Source organism: Pogona vitticeps, chromosome 1 (genome assembly GCF_051106095.1).
Source record: "Pogona vitticeps strain Pit_001003342236 chromosome 1, PviZW2.1, whole genome shotgun sequence".
NCBI lineage: Eukaryota > Metazoa > Chordata > Lepidosauria > Squamata > Agamidae > Pogona > Pogona vitticeps.
The window spans coordinates 264791453-264803869 of record NC_135783.1 but is presented as its reverse complement, the minus strand read 5'-3'; the positions used below and the strand labels follow the sequence as shown (position 1 = coordinate 264803869).

Here is a 12417-nt window from a genome sequence, read left to right as displayed (position 1 = left end):
CCTTTCCCTGACAGAAATAGCATTTTCTAGTGTATTTGGATTCTCTCTCCTCTGGTTTCGGTTTTCCCTCCAAATTCTGAGGGCTTGGTTTCATGCCTGAGGGCTTCCCTTCACCATGGGCCCCTCCCCCTTGCTGGCTTTTCCCTGGTCCCTGAGAGTACTTGCTGTAGGTTTCTTTGGGTTTACCTACAGATTTCCCCTCACCCAAGGGCTTTCTTATTTGGGAGATAAAATCCGCGATTTCTGCGGCTGCTGCCACAGATTTCGGTTTCCTTTCCCTCACCTGGAATTTCAATTCCCCCTGCAGGACTGAATAGAACTGTTCCAGGGCTATCAAATCTTTAAGCTGCTCATAGGTCTCTATTCCCTCCTGCGATAGCCATTTTTCAAGCAGCCTCACCAGTTGGGCCCCCACTTGGGTGAAAGTCTGTTCTGGTTTTTTAGTGAGGGACCTGAATCTTTGTCTCAGCTGCTCTGCATTTATCCCATGTCTTGCAAACACCAGTTTTTTAAACTCTGCAAAATCTTTCATCAATTCCTCAGGCATCTCGGCATAAACCTCAGCCAGGCTACCACTGATTAAAGACCGCATGATGGTCATCTTCTCAGTTTCCCTCACTGAGAAGTCCACAAACGCTCTTTCCACTAAGGAAAAGAACACCTCAGGACAATCTCCCTTGTGGTACACAGGGAATTTCTTCAGGTCAGCCTTAGACAATTGGCCTCCCTCAGAATCCCTATTGTTATTATTGTTCTGGTTCATCAGTTCCAGTTTTCTTAATTCAAACGCCATTCTTTCTTTTTCCATTCTTTCTTCTCTCTCCATTCTCGCTCTCTCTAACCTTTCCTCCATTTCCCTCACCCTCAGTTCATGCTGTTGGGCTAGGATCAATTTTCTGAGTTCTGGGTCCTGCTCTCCTGTGCTGTCACCTTGCACTGAGCCAAATTCATCCTCAGAACCTTGGTCCACCTGGGGGTCTTTCACTTCACCCATTTCTGCTACTTGGCTTCGAGTCAAGGGCATAACCCCCCCCTCAGAACAGGCTGCTTTAAAAAGTCAAGCCTCAAAATAAAACGACCACTTTTTTTTTCTGCTTGCCTCAGAACCAGCTATCCTATAGAGATTGCTGCTGTTCTTCAGCACTACTTGCAACAGTATCGAGTCAGAGCCTACCCCCCTCTGCTGGGCCTCTCAGCTGGCAAGCTAGCTCGCTGTTGCTACGCAGTTTTGCCTCAGCGTTTTCCCGCCAAAACTAGGCTGCCTCAGAGCACCTTAATCTAAGTCTCCCCAGTTGGCACGTTCTTCTACTAGCGCACCTCCCCGTGAGGTACACCTAGAAGATTACCTACGCGCCTCAGACTGTCCCTGACTAGACCCCCCTTGCTCTGGGCACACCTGCCAAGGCTTTGCTGGACCACTGGACAACTGGACCAGTCGTATCCCACACGCTGGACACCAATCAATGTGACAAACCCAGACCTACTGGGATCTATCACACAGTTACTAAGCTGCCACCAACCATTCCCTATAATAAGTCACCCAGACCAGGGATGGATTTTTAAACAATAAAAGAATAAGGTTTATTTTAAATACAAACAGGGTAAATAAAACAATCAGGTGAATAAAATAAAGTAACGTGGCTTATTCTCACACACACAAGCATACAGTTTGGTTCACCTAGAACCTTTAACTTAAAGCACAGACCCTGAACCCATCAGTTCTGGCTAACCAACAGACCCCTGAACCTTTCAGGTTGGTACTCTGACACACAGTAGTACCCTGTCAGACACCCAGACTCCCACAACAGCTTCTTCTTCCCCAGCTGCTGCTTCGTCCCAACCCAGTGTCTCACAGTCTGTCTCAGCATCTCCCTTCACCACACAGGCATCACATATTTATACAGTACAGCCCCTCCTCCTGATGTCCCGCCTTCCACTCCCCATAGGATGGAACTTTCCCTCCAAACCCATGACAGACAGGTAACATCAGTGCTGTTATGTAACACCCAGTTCCAAGCCATTAAGGATCAGTTTCCTTACATTAAAGTCAACTAATCAAACCTAGCACTTTGAATTGGAACTAGGAATAAACTGGGATCCAGTCCACCTGACAATGTGCTAATATAATATAATATTAATTAATAATCTTAGAGCCCTATTTTTCACTATCTGTAGATTCCAGGCTATTTTCAAAGACAGCTCCATGTGCAGGGTAGAAAAAAATTAATGATTTTTCAAAATAAAATTGATTTAAATCACAATTTAAGTAAAAAGAATTTTTTAAATTTAAATAATCAAAAACATCCTTTTTAAACCTTATTTTCAGTTTAGGTCTTATTTTGGGGAAAACAGGGTATTTAAATCAAATCCACCTTATTCATGTGTAAACTAAACAGGATGTTGACAAAACATAAGTAACCATGGTTGTTGTGGGTTTTTCGGGCTCTCCTCTGAAGATGCCAGCCACAGAGACTGGCGAAACGTTAAGAAGAACAACCCTCAGAACACGGCCAAAGAGCCCGAAAAACCCACAACAACCATTAGATCCCGGCCATGAAAGCCTTTGCGAATACATAAGTAACCATGCTCAAGCTATCTTCAATCAGGTATGTAAGCACTACACTAACACTGTGTCCCAGCTGCAGGCGATGCTTCTTTCCAGATTTTCTGTCAAATCTCCCATGTTCAATTTAGCAATACACTTGGCAACATGACATAAAGAAATTACGCTGCCATTGCTTTTCCTGCTATGCACATAAATGGACGAATGGTTTTTGCAATCACATTGCGATGTTTTTAATGGGAAAATATCGCTTTGCGATGATCGGTAAGCTGTTTCGCTTACCGATTTTCGCATAGCGATGATTTTCTAACAGCTGATCGGCGGTTCCAAAATGGCCGCCGGGTAAAAATAATGGCCACCCGCTGTGTTTAGGGACGGGTTCCTCGCTTACCGGGCAGCAAAAATGGTCGCCGTATGGAGGATTTTCGCTTAAAGGTGAGTTTTTTGCCCATAGAAACACATTAAACGGGTTTTAATGGATTCCTATGGGCTTTTTATTTTCGCATAGCAACGAAATCACTTTGCAGCGATTTTTGCTGCACGTATTATTGTCGCTATGCGGGGCCCCACTGTATATATTTAGTTGTTAGCTAGCTTCAATACACCAGTCTTCTAAAACTTTTATATGAGAGAGGTTTTTAAACAGGAGAGAAAGGAAACAGTAAAACAAATGTTTTGTCACATGACCAACACCACCCCCAATGTACAGTGGACCCTCGACTTATGGAATTAATCCGTATTGAAATCGTGGCCAAAGGTCGAAAATTCCGTAGGTCGAGGGTCCATTTCCTATAGGAATGCATTGAAAACCATTTAATTCGTTCCAGCCAAAGAAAAAAAATCCGGGGCTTCCGAAGCTGCACCCACTGCCCTCTGCCTTCTGTCCCTACTGTCCTCTGCCTCCCACCCCTGCGGGGACAGGAGGCAGAGGGCACCAGGGACAGGAGCCAAGAGGCCAGTGGGTCCAGCTTTCTAAGCCCCAAAAGCTGACAGTGAGCACAGAGTGGCTTTCAGCTTTCCGGCTTCCAAAGCTGCAAGCCGAAAGCCGCTCTGCACCCGCTGTCCGCTTTCGGCGTTTAGAAAGGTGCACCCACTGGCCTCTTGCATCATGTCCCTATTGCTCTCTGCCTGGCAGAGGGCACCGGGGACAGGAGACAAGAGGCCAGTGGGTTCACCTTTCTAAGCCCCGAAAGCCCAAAGCTGACAGCGGGTGCAGAGCGGGCGCAGAGCGGCTTTCTGGCTTCCAAAGCTGCAAGCCAAAAGCCACTCTAAGCCACTCTGTGCCCGCTGTCATCTTTCGGGGCTTAGAAAGCTGCCCCCACCACCCTCTGGTCTCCTGTCCCTGGTGCCCTCTGCTTCCTGTCCAGGAGGCAGAGGGCACCAGGGACAGGAGACAAGAGGGCAGTGGGGGTGCTTTGAATTTCCCGCCCTTTCCCCCACCTTTCGTAGGCGGAAGCTCCAGCCGCAAGTTGAACTAAAATTTTGCGGCTGGAGCTTTTTGTACCTTGAAATTTCTGTAAGTAGGGACCTTCGTAAGTCGAGGGTCCACTGTACTCTGAAGTGCAGAGTCCAAGAAATATTCTCTCCAGTATGCTACAGCTGCTGTGCTAAGGTTGTTGTCTTTTTCCTGGCAGAAGACCATTAAGGAATTGTGAACAATATATTTTGTTATGAAAAAAGAAGTGAAGAATGTGAGGCTCTCCAGTCAACACCAAGGACTGATGAGAAGTGTTCATTATCAGGTCTGGAGGGCCACAAGTTCCCTATCTCTGCTATTAAGCCAGTAAATTAACCGGAGGTGTTACGATTTTATACACTTCACTACCTATTCAAGAAATAGTACATAAAATGATTTGCACTGCGGTCCTAGGCACGTGTCCTCAGAAAAATGGTTCAGAAAATTTACTTTTCGAGACCACTACTTGGCTATCTTAGGTCCAAGAATCTAATGTTTTCAAGACTGCTCAGAAATATTACACCTTCAAGGGAATTTAACTTCCAGGTCAGAGAGAGTGTGTGCCCACACACCCACCCACACATTTTACAAAGCTTTTTAAATCAAGCACATGATCACAAGTGTTAAGAGCTTTTTCAAGCGGGACTTGTACTTCTGCCTCTGCGAACACCTTGAGATTTTGCAAAAGGTAGTGGTGAACGTGGAAAAGCAGAAGTACTTTTTGCAAATGATAAAGCATTCTAGATGAATTCCTCAGAAGCCTCTGTTGCTGTTCTTTTAAATACATCTGCCTAACTCTCTGATCTGGGATGTCTTCATGGTCAGCAGAATCAGACTGATTTAGGAATACTACAGTGAAATGATTTCCAATAATTAAAGAAATATTGTTAAAATTACAGAAATATTGTTAAAATATTGGCAACCTGTTACATGGATTTCCTGTCCTCTTGGCTAGTGGAGTATGCATGACTTATAATCCACATTAGTTATGAACCTGAAGCTTTCATTTGAAATCTTTCTTGTTATCCAGAATCCAGAGAAAAGGCACCTGAGGCCTGATCCAAAGAAACACAGGAATAGTGGGCAGCTTGAAAGATACTATAAGGATGTAGAGGAATATTACACAGTGTGGGGATTCAGAGAGATTCAAGAGGGTTTCCTGAGAGAGAGGAGAGGAAAGGAAAGGAAAGCCTGAGGCTCTAAGTGTTCTTCCAGAGCCTTCAGTCTGGTCTTCCACTCATCACAAATCTAGCTTTCCAGTGCCCACTAGAAAAATGCCAACAAAAAAATGTATTATCACAAGCAAATTAGCTTTGCTGAATCAAGCTGACTACTACATAGACTCAAGGTCAAAGCAGACATTACGGTGAGCCAGTTATTACAAGCACAGCTCCCTTAAGAGCACAAGCACATCTGATGGGACCACAGAGAGGGCCTTCTCTGTGGCTGCTCCCAGGTTATGGAATGCTCTCCCTCAGGTTAGGTTTGCTGGCAGCTGAAGATCAGCTTCTTCCAGCAGGCTTTTAACAATCACAACAAAGTCCCTGGATGCCATTTTTCAATTGAGTTTTTAAAGTTTTAAATGTTTTTAATCATTCAATGTATTTTAATTACTATTATAGCTTAATTGCTTTTAATGTATAACTTACTGTACAGTACTTTAATTCTACTTTTTTAATACTGTGAGCCACCTTGAGTCCCCTTATTAGGAGAAAGGCAGGCATTTTCCATCTCCTTTTCTCTTTTCTATCTTGGATTCTGTTGCTAAATTGGGTCGTATTTTTAGTACATTTATATTTTCATAGGGTTTTTTTTGTAAACCGCCTAGAGTAGACACGTTTTAGATGGGCGATATACAAGTCTAATAAAATAAATATATATATTAATTATTTATTTTATTACAAATTTATTTTAAATAAATTATTTATTTTATTATATATAAATAGCAGGATTTTGCTTGGTGATTGGTCATCAAGAGACAAGCATGGACTCTATTTGCATGTGGACTGGGCAAACATAGCAGCTTTGAAGGATTTCTATCTTTGGAAAGAAAATCATTTTTTAATTTTCTCACTGCAAAGCTGATGCCTCATATAATTTGGCTCTAAGGTTTAACAGTGAAGAGACACCAAATAAAGTACAATAAAGTGCTTCTCCTGCTACTTGTCCTTAGGTACTGGCATTCAAGCCAAGGACACATGTGCATGCATGTCAGAAAACTGTTACATAGAGTTGTAACAAATCAAACAGTTTGAAATGGTTACCAGAAGATTGCTCCTTAAATGGAACAAGAGACTGCAACAATTCAGATTCTTTAATCCTGTGTAAGATCTTACTCAGTAGACACAGGCATGACTAAGTACTGTAGCTCATCCCCATGAGTAACCAGCCATGTGCTGAAATACCTAGTCATGGATTAAATTAAACATTGAAAGTTGTGATGTTTGGTTTGGGGCTTTATACTTGGTGGGGAGTATTTGGTGGGGAGGGAGCTTATTTCCAATCTTTTTAGCTTAATTTTGAAGGACATGTTTTTTTTTTAAAAAAAACACACATTGAGATGGCATTGTCACAGCGAGATCACATCTAAGGCTATAAAAATGTCTCAAGTAATATATTTTGGTGAAAAAATTCTTCCTTTCCTTTTCCCTCCTTTTCTTTCATTTTTGCACCACTAGTTAAAGAAAGCCACAATCTTCACTCTTTGGGAGTGGGAGGCACTGAAATAGTCCTATTTTCCCCTACAATGCCATACAGAACAATATTGTGTCCCTGCTCTGAGATAGCCAGGCTGTGGTAGCAGAAAGAAACAAAACGTCAGACAAATGGGAAAGCAGCTAGTACAGTATGCTAGTGCCAATTGAGTCTATCCACAATGGCATATAGTAGTTATGGTCAAGGTTCCCTCTAATTTTCAGCCCCACTGAAAACAGGGACCTGAAACAGGGACGTGGTGGCGCTGTGGGCTAAACCGCAGAAGCCTGTGCTGCAGGGTCAGAAGACCAGCAGTCGTAAGATTGAATCCATGTGACAGAGTGAGCTCCCGTCGCTTGTCCCAGCTCCCGCCAACCTAGTGGTTCGAAAGCATGGAAATGCGAGTAGATAAATAGGTACCACTTCGGTGGGAAGATAAACAGCGTTCCGTGTCTAAGTCGCACTGGCCATGTGACCATGGAAGATTGTCTTTGGACAAGACGCTGGCTCTGTGGCTTGGAAACGGGGATGAGCACTGCCCCCTAGAGTCGAACACGACTGGACAAAAATTGTCAAGGGGAACCTTTACCTTTACCTTACGTGGGGCTCTGCCCCTTGCACACACAACTTCCCCTGCCTGCAATGCACCCTCCCTGCCAGGTGCAGGGTTCCGTTGTGACCAGAACCAAAGGGGCTGAAAGCGATCACTCTGGGTGCACAGAGGAGGAGGAGAGCTGTACAGAAGGGGGCAGAGGCTCGCAGGCGTTCAACTTAGAGGGAACCTTGGTTATGGCATATGGAACCCTGGTGACACTCTTCAGAGCAAAATTAAAATTATTTTTTAAAAAAAAAAACCTTGTCCACGTGTGTTTCTACTTAGAACAGCCCATTCTTTCCCTTCAAGATGCCCTGTACCAAACTGGCACAGGTTTACGGCATGCAATCTATAGCGGATTGTTTAGCCTTTGTGGATGGGTGCTTTCACCAAAATGATACTGAGGAGAAAACGCTGTGATGCACAGTATTAGCTAGGTTGTGGCATTGATTTTCATCTTCTTTTATTTTTAATATTTCCTTTACTGATGCAGTGAAATTCTGAAACCATGCCAGGTTGATGCATCACTATTTCAGTATGCCACTTACACTTTTAACAAACAGTAAAAGAAAAATCAGCCCAGCTCTTTCAAATGAGGTCTCAGAGAGAAGGTGGGGAAAGGGTCTATACCAGACCTGGGCAAAATGTGGCCCTCCAGATGTTGCTAGCAATCCTAGTTTACACAGCCAATAGTGAGGAGTGTTGGGATTTGCAGTTCAGCAACATCTGGAGGGCTGCACTTTGCCCAGGTCTGGTCTATAGTGATACATTAGGCTCCGCCCACACAAGACAGTACAGCCCTAACAGAGCCTCGGGTGAGGAGAAAGGCTGGAAAAGGGGTGGGGGTTGCCTCCCTTCTGTCTCCCCAACCTTCAGCCCTCACACTGCAGCTGCTGCTTCCTTACTTATGAGTAAACCAGGTAAGCCTTGCTTTGTATCAATCTGTTGCATGAGAGAAGAGCTGTAGCATGATCTCCACTGTGGACAGAAGGATTGCTTAAGTGAGGGTTCAAAATTATCACATTTAAGATGAGAACCTTTTAAGTGCTGACAGGACTCCACCAAATTTCCCAGTGTGGACAGGACACTGCTAAGCCCTATCCATGAAAAAAAAAAGTCTGAGGATGTTTCCTCCTCCTGGAGAGATCCCTCAATGAGGGCCACTACAAACAGGATGCAGAATGGCAGGAGGCCATTTGAACAAAAGTCTGCCTACTCCTCATTCAACTCACAGTGTTTCGAAGCCAAAATGAGCAGCTACTCAAGTAAGTCAGTCAAAATTTGAATGCCATTCTTTTAGAAATCTAACTAAATTTATATCTAGAAACTGGCCACATGCCAAAGCAATAAAGGCTTGATCTTTACTACTGCTTTAGGAGAGCCAAGATGCAAGATGAGATCAAATGTGTTTTAATGCAGTAAAGAAAGGGACCAAAAAATCCAGTCCAGTCAAGAAAGGAAAAATATGGAATGTCTAGCATGGAGGCGCATCTTGGACGGAGTGCCCTTCTTCATGAACTGTATGGCATTCATTAGAACTCAAATGGCAGCTCCTATTCATAGTCCAGAGACGTGACTCTGAGCCTTCTCAGAGTCACATGTTCAGACTACAAGCAGAAGCTGCCACTGACATTTTTGTTAATACCATACAGCTCAGGAAGAAGGGCACTCAGTTCAAAATGCGTCACCATGTCAGACACTCAACAGGCTGAATTAAATACTAAAAGAATTCCATATTTTCAGCACTGGACATTTTATACTCTTTTTCCCCTGCTGCTTTGGGACTGTAATCACCACTTTGCCTCTCTGCACTTTAGTTGTTTATGTCTCTTAATCTGTCAGGGGAGGTTACAAGTGACTGGTATTCTGAACTGGTTCTGGCACTGAAACAGCTATAACAGAGAGTGTGTGTGCCCTTTTGAGTTCCTAGGAAAAAGACGAAAGAACCATCAGAACCGAAAGCTACAGATCATATTTATACAGTATGTAGCTTATACAGTGGTGCCTCGCTTAATGAGCGCACCGTTTAACGACAAATTCGCATAGCGACGTGTTTTTTGTGATTGCTAATGCGATCGCAGTGTGATGTTTTAGATGGCAAAACATCGCATTGCGATGATCGGTAAGCGTTTCGCTTACCGATCTTCGCATTGCGATGTTTAGAAAACAGCTGATCGGCGGTTCCAAAATGGCCGCCGGATCAACAAAATGGCCACCTGCAGTGTTTTCGCGCTGATTCCTTGCTTACCGAGGCGGCAAAAATGGTGGCCCTATGGAGGATTCCCGCTTAACAGTGAGTTTTTCCCCAATAGGAACACATTAAACCGAGTTTAATGCATTCCTATGGGGTTCCCCCCCCGCATAGCGACAAATCTGGATAGCGATGTTAATCCTGGAACGAATTAACATCGCTATGCAGGGCACCACTGTATATATACAGTAGTGCCTTAACTTACGAACGTCCCTACATACGACCATTTTGAGTTATGATCAGCTTTGGCCACAAAATTTGGCTTCTACTTGCAACCAGAGCTTCCAATTACGAACAGAAAAGGGCAGGAAATTCAAATTTCTAACTGTAAGTGGCAACGAGGCTGCTTCTTTGTAGCTCTTTCGCCCCAGCAGTTAGAGAGTGTGCGTCTAATTTTACCTATATTTCAAATACACCCATATCATTAAATTGTGCAACACAAAGGAAGGAAGGAAGGACATTTCATTGCCTTCAATACTGCTGACAGGCTCACTGGGTGATAATTGGAAGCACTGTGTTGCAATGGTTCTGCTCCTTCCTGAACAGCTAATCCCAGAACATTACTGCTCAACCCCTTGGCATCAATGCAGTTGAGTCTCAGAGAGTTCTACTTTGTCACCATTGCTTTTCAACATCTACATGACATTTTGGAGCAAGGGTACTAAATAAGGTATAATTCATATGAGAGCGATTTCCTACTTTATTTTCTTTTATTATCAATTCAGAAACAGAAGTGCTGAATAAGTGTGTGACATGAAGACGGAGATGGAAGTGACAGAAGGGAGTGAGCCATCCCCTCACACGTTTGAGACAGGGGGAGACAATAACGTAATAGATAATATAACTCAAGGAGTTAAAAGTCTAAATACAGGAGAAGGAGGGGCAGGAGGGCAAGAGAAGGAGGGGTGGAGGTTTTTCTAATGACAGAGGGGGAGAAATGTAGGAAGGGAGAGAACTGGGAAACGGAAGAGTGGTTTAGTCTGAAGTGTGAAGACAGGAAAGATGGAAAGGAACCATACATATTTAACGTACAGTGGACCCTCGACTTACAGATGGCTCGAATTAGAGACTTTTCGAGCTACAGACTTCTCTGGCTGCAAAATTTAGGTTCGACTTGCAGCCTGAGAATCGACCTACAGACCAGAAAAAAACAAAAATGGAACAAAAATGGAACAAAAACGGCTGGTTACGGGATTAATTGGTTTTGAATGCATTGTAGGTCAATGGAGACTCAACCTACAGACTTTTCAACCTACAGCCACCGTTCCAATACGGATTAATTCCATAAGTAGAGGGTCCATTGTACTAGAAAGAGAAAGTGTAAAGAAAGAGAGAGGTGGAGTATTTGGGCATGGCCATGGAGGTCAAGGTATAGAAGTTCAGTTGGAAGGATTCGATCCCTTAGAATGGACGGTTTACATATACCAGTGATGACAAGGTCCTTGGAGGAAGATGGTTCGTCCAGAGCCAATTCCACTGGCTCAGAAATTGCAGGAAAGAGATTGGACCTGTCACCCTTGCTGTGGGACCATCTGCGCGGTGAGGAGCGGCCCATTGAGGAAACAGACCGACAAAGAGAAGTTTGGACCATCTCCGTTTAACTCATCGTTAAAAGACGATGTTAAACTATGGACTGTCTTTATCTTGGAATGAGTTCCCATTAGAAGTTGGCCCTGTTGACCCTACAGAAGTAATTGTTGATTTGCCTTGTTAATAAAAGTTTAAGTGAGAGGAACACGACTCCAATGATTATTCCCACCAAAAAAAGAGGAACTGCTTAGCTTTTCTACCGAACCCAATCACAAAGTGGCTGACTGCAATAATGAACTAAACGAGAACAAATGTTTTGAACTCCCAATCCAAACAAAATGGGGATACTGTAGGCAAATGGCTGTCCAAGGCTGTGGCATTAATCCTTTTAACTCTGGAAGCAATTATGTTGCTTCTATAATTTTATGAATTTTCATTTATTAGTAGTAATAGTAGTAGTTACATCTTAACAGTCAGATTATTTTTGCAAACCACCATCAGAAGAGTGGTGCAAAAATATGTATAATTAATTAAAACCTAAAAGCAAAAGCAGCTTTAGGACAGGAATCTTCCAACAGAGTACAAGAGAAGAGGAATTCCACCCAAGCTATACTGTTCATCGAGTCATAAATCAACGATATAGCTTGGTCCCATGAACCACTGGTTAAACTATTCTGCTGATGCAGAGCTTAAATAGATTCATTCAGAGCCAGTGAGAGGATGCAATAATATTCTTGGTCTTACCTTCTGGAAGAATCACATGAGATGGCCAGTGAAAAGACAATACCCTAATGACCAGCAAATTACTGTTGCACCTGAAAATAACCTGTAGGAAATGCTTCAGCCTCATCACCAGAACCCACAGCCTTTTAAAGGAGCATGCAAGGGGTGTTACATTCCATCCCCATTGCACAAGGGCCTTAGAACAAACAAACAACAAGTATTTCAGTTGTTGAAAGCTGTTGAAATAGGGCAGCTCCTATAGGCATTCCTGGTTTCCTTCCAGAATTTAAAATGTGACCATGACGGGGCAGGCCATTTTGCAAGCTGCAGAGAGCTGGAATTTGCTCCTGGCTGCCGCAGAGGTGGATGCTCAAGGGAGCAACTGCAGAGCATTCCCTCCTGTTTAGGCACAGTGTATGTTATATCCAGGGTGCTCTCAAGGTCAGCAAAACTCAGTCTGAAACAAGCAGAACCCTCTGTGTTGCAGCACAGTGCATCTTGCAAAGTCCCCTTGGTCCAATTATCCATTCAAGTGCAGCCCAGCTGCCAAGTCACATATACAGTGGTGTCTTGACTTACGAACGTCCCTACTTACAAACATTTTG

General features: G+C 43.6%; 1 long non-coding RNA gene across 1 annotated transcript in view; it reads right to left on the bottom strand.

Moving 5' to 3' along the window:
* LOC140703106 (uncharacterized) overlaps positions 1–12187 on the bottom strand; it is a 117380-nt gene extending 105193 nt beyond the window's left edge. The window contains exon 1 of the long non-coding RNA XR_012082432.2: positions 11834–12187. This is a non-coding gene — a long non-coding RNA (uncharacterized LOC140703106). The remainder of the gene's footprint in view (positions 1–11833) is intronic.
* Positions 12188–12417: the final 230 nt, after the last annotated feature.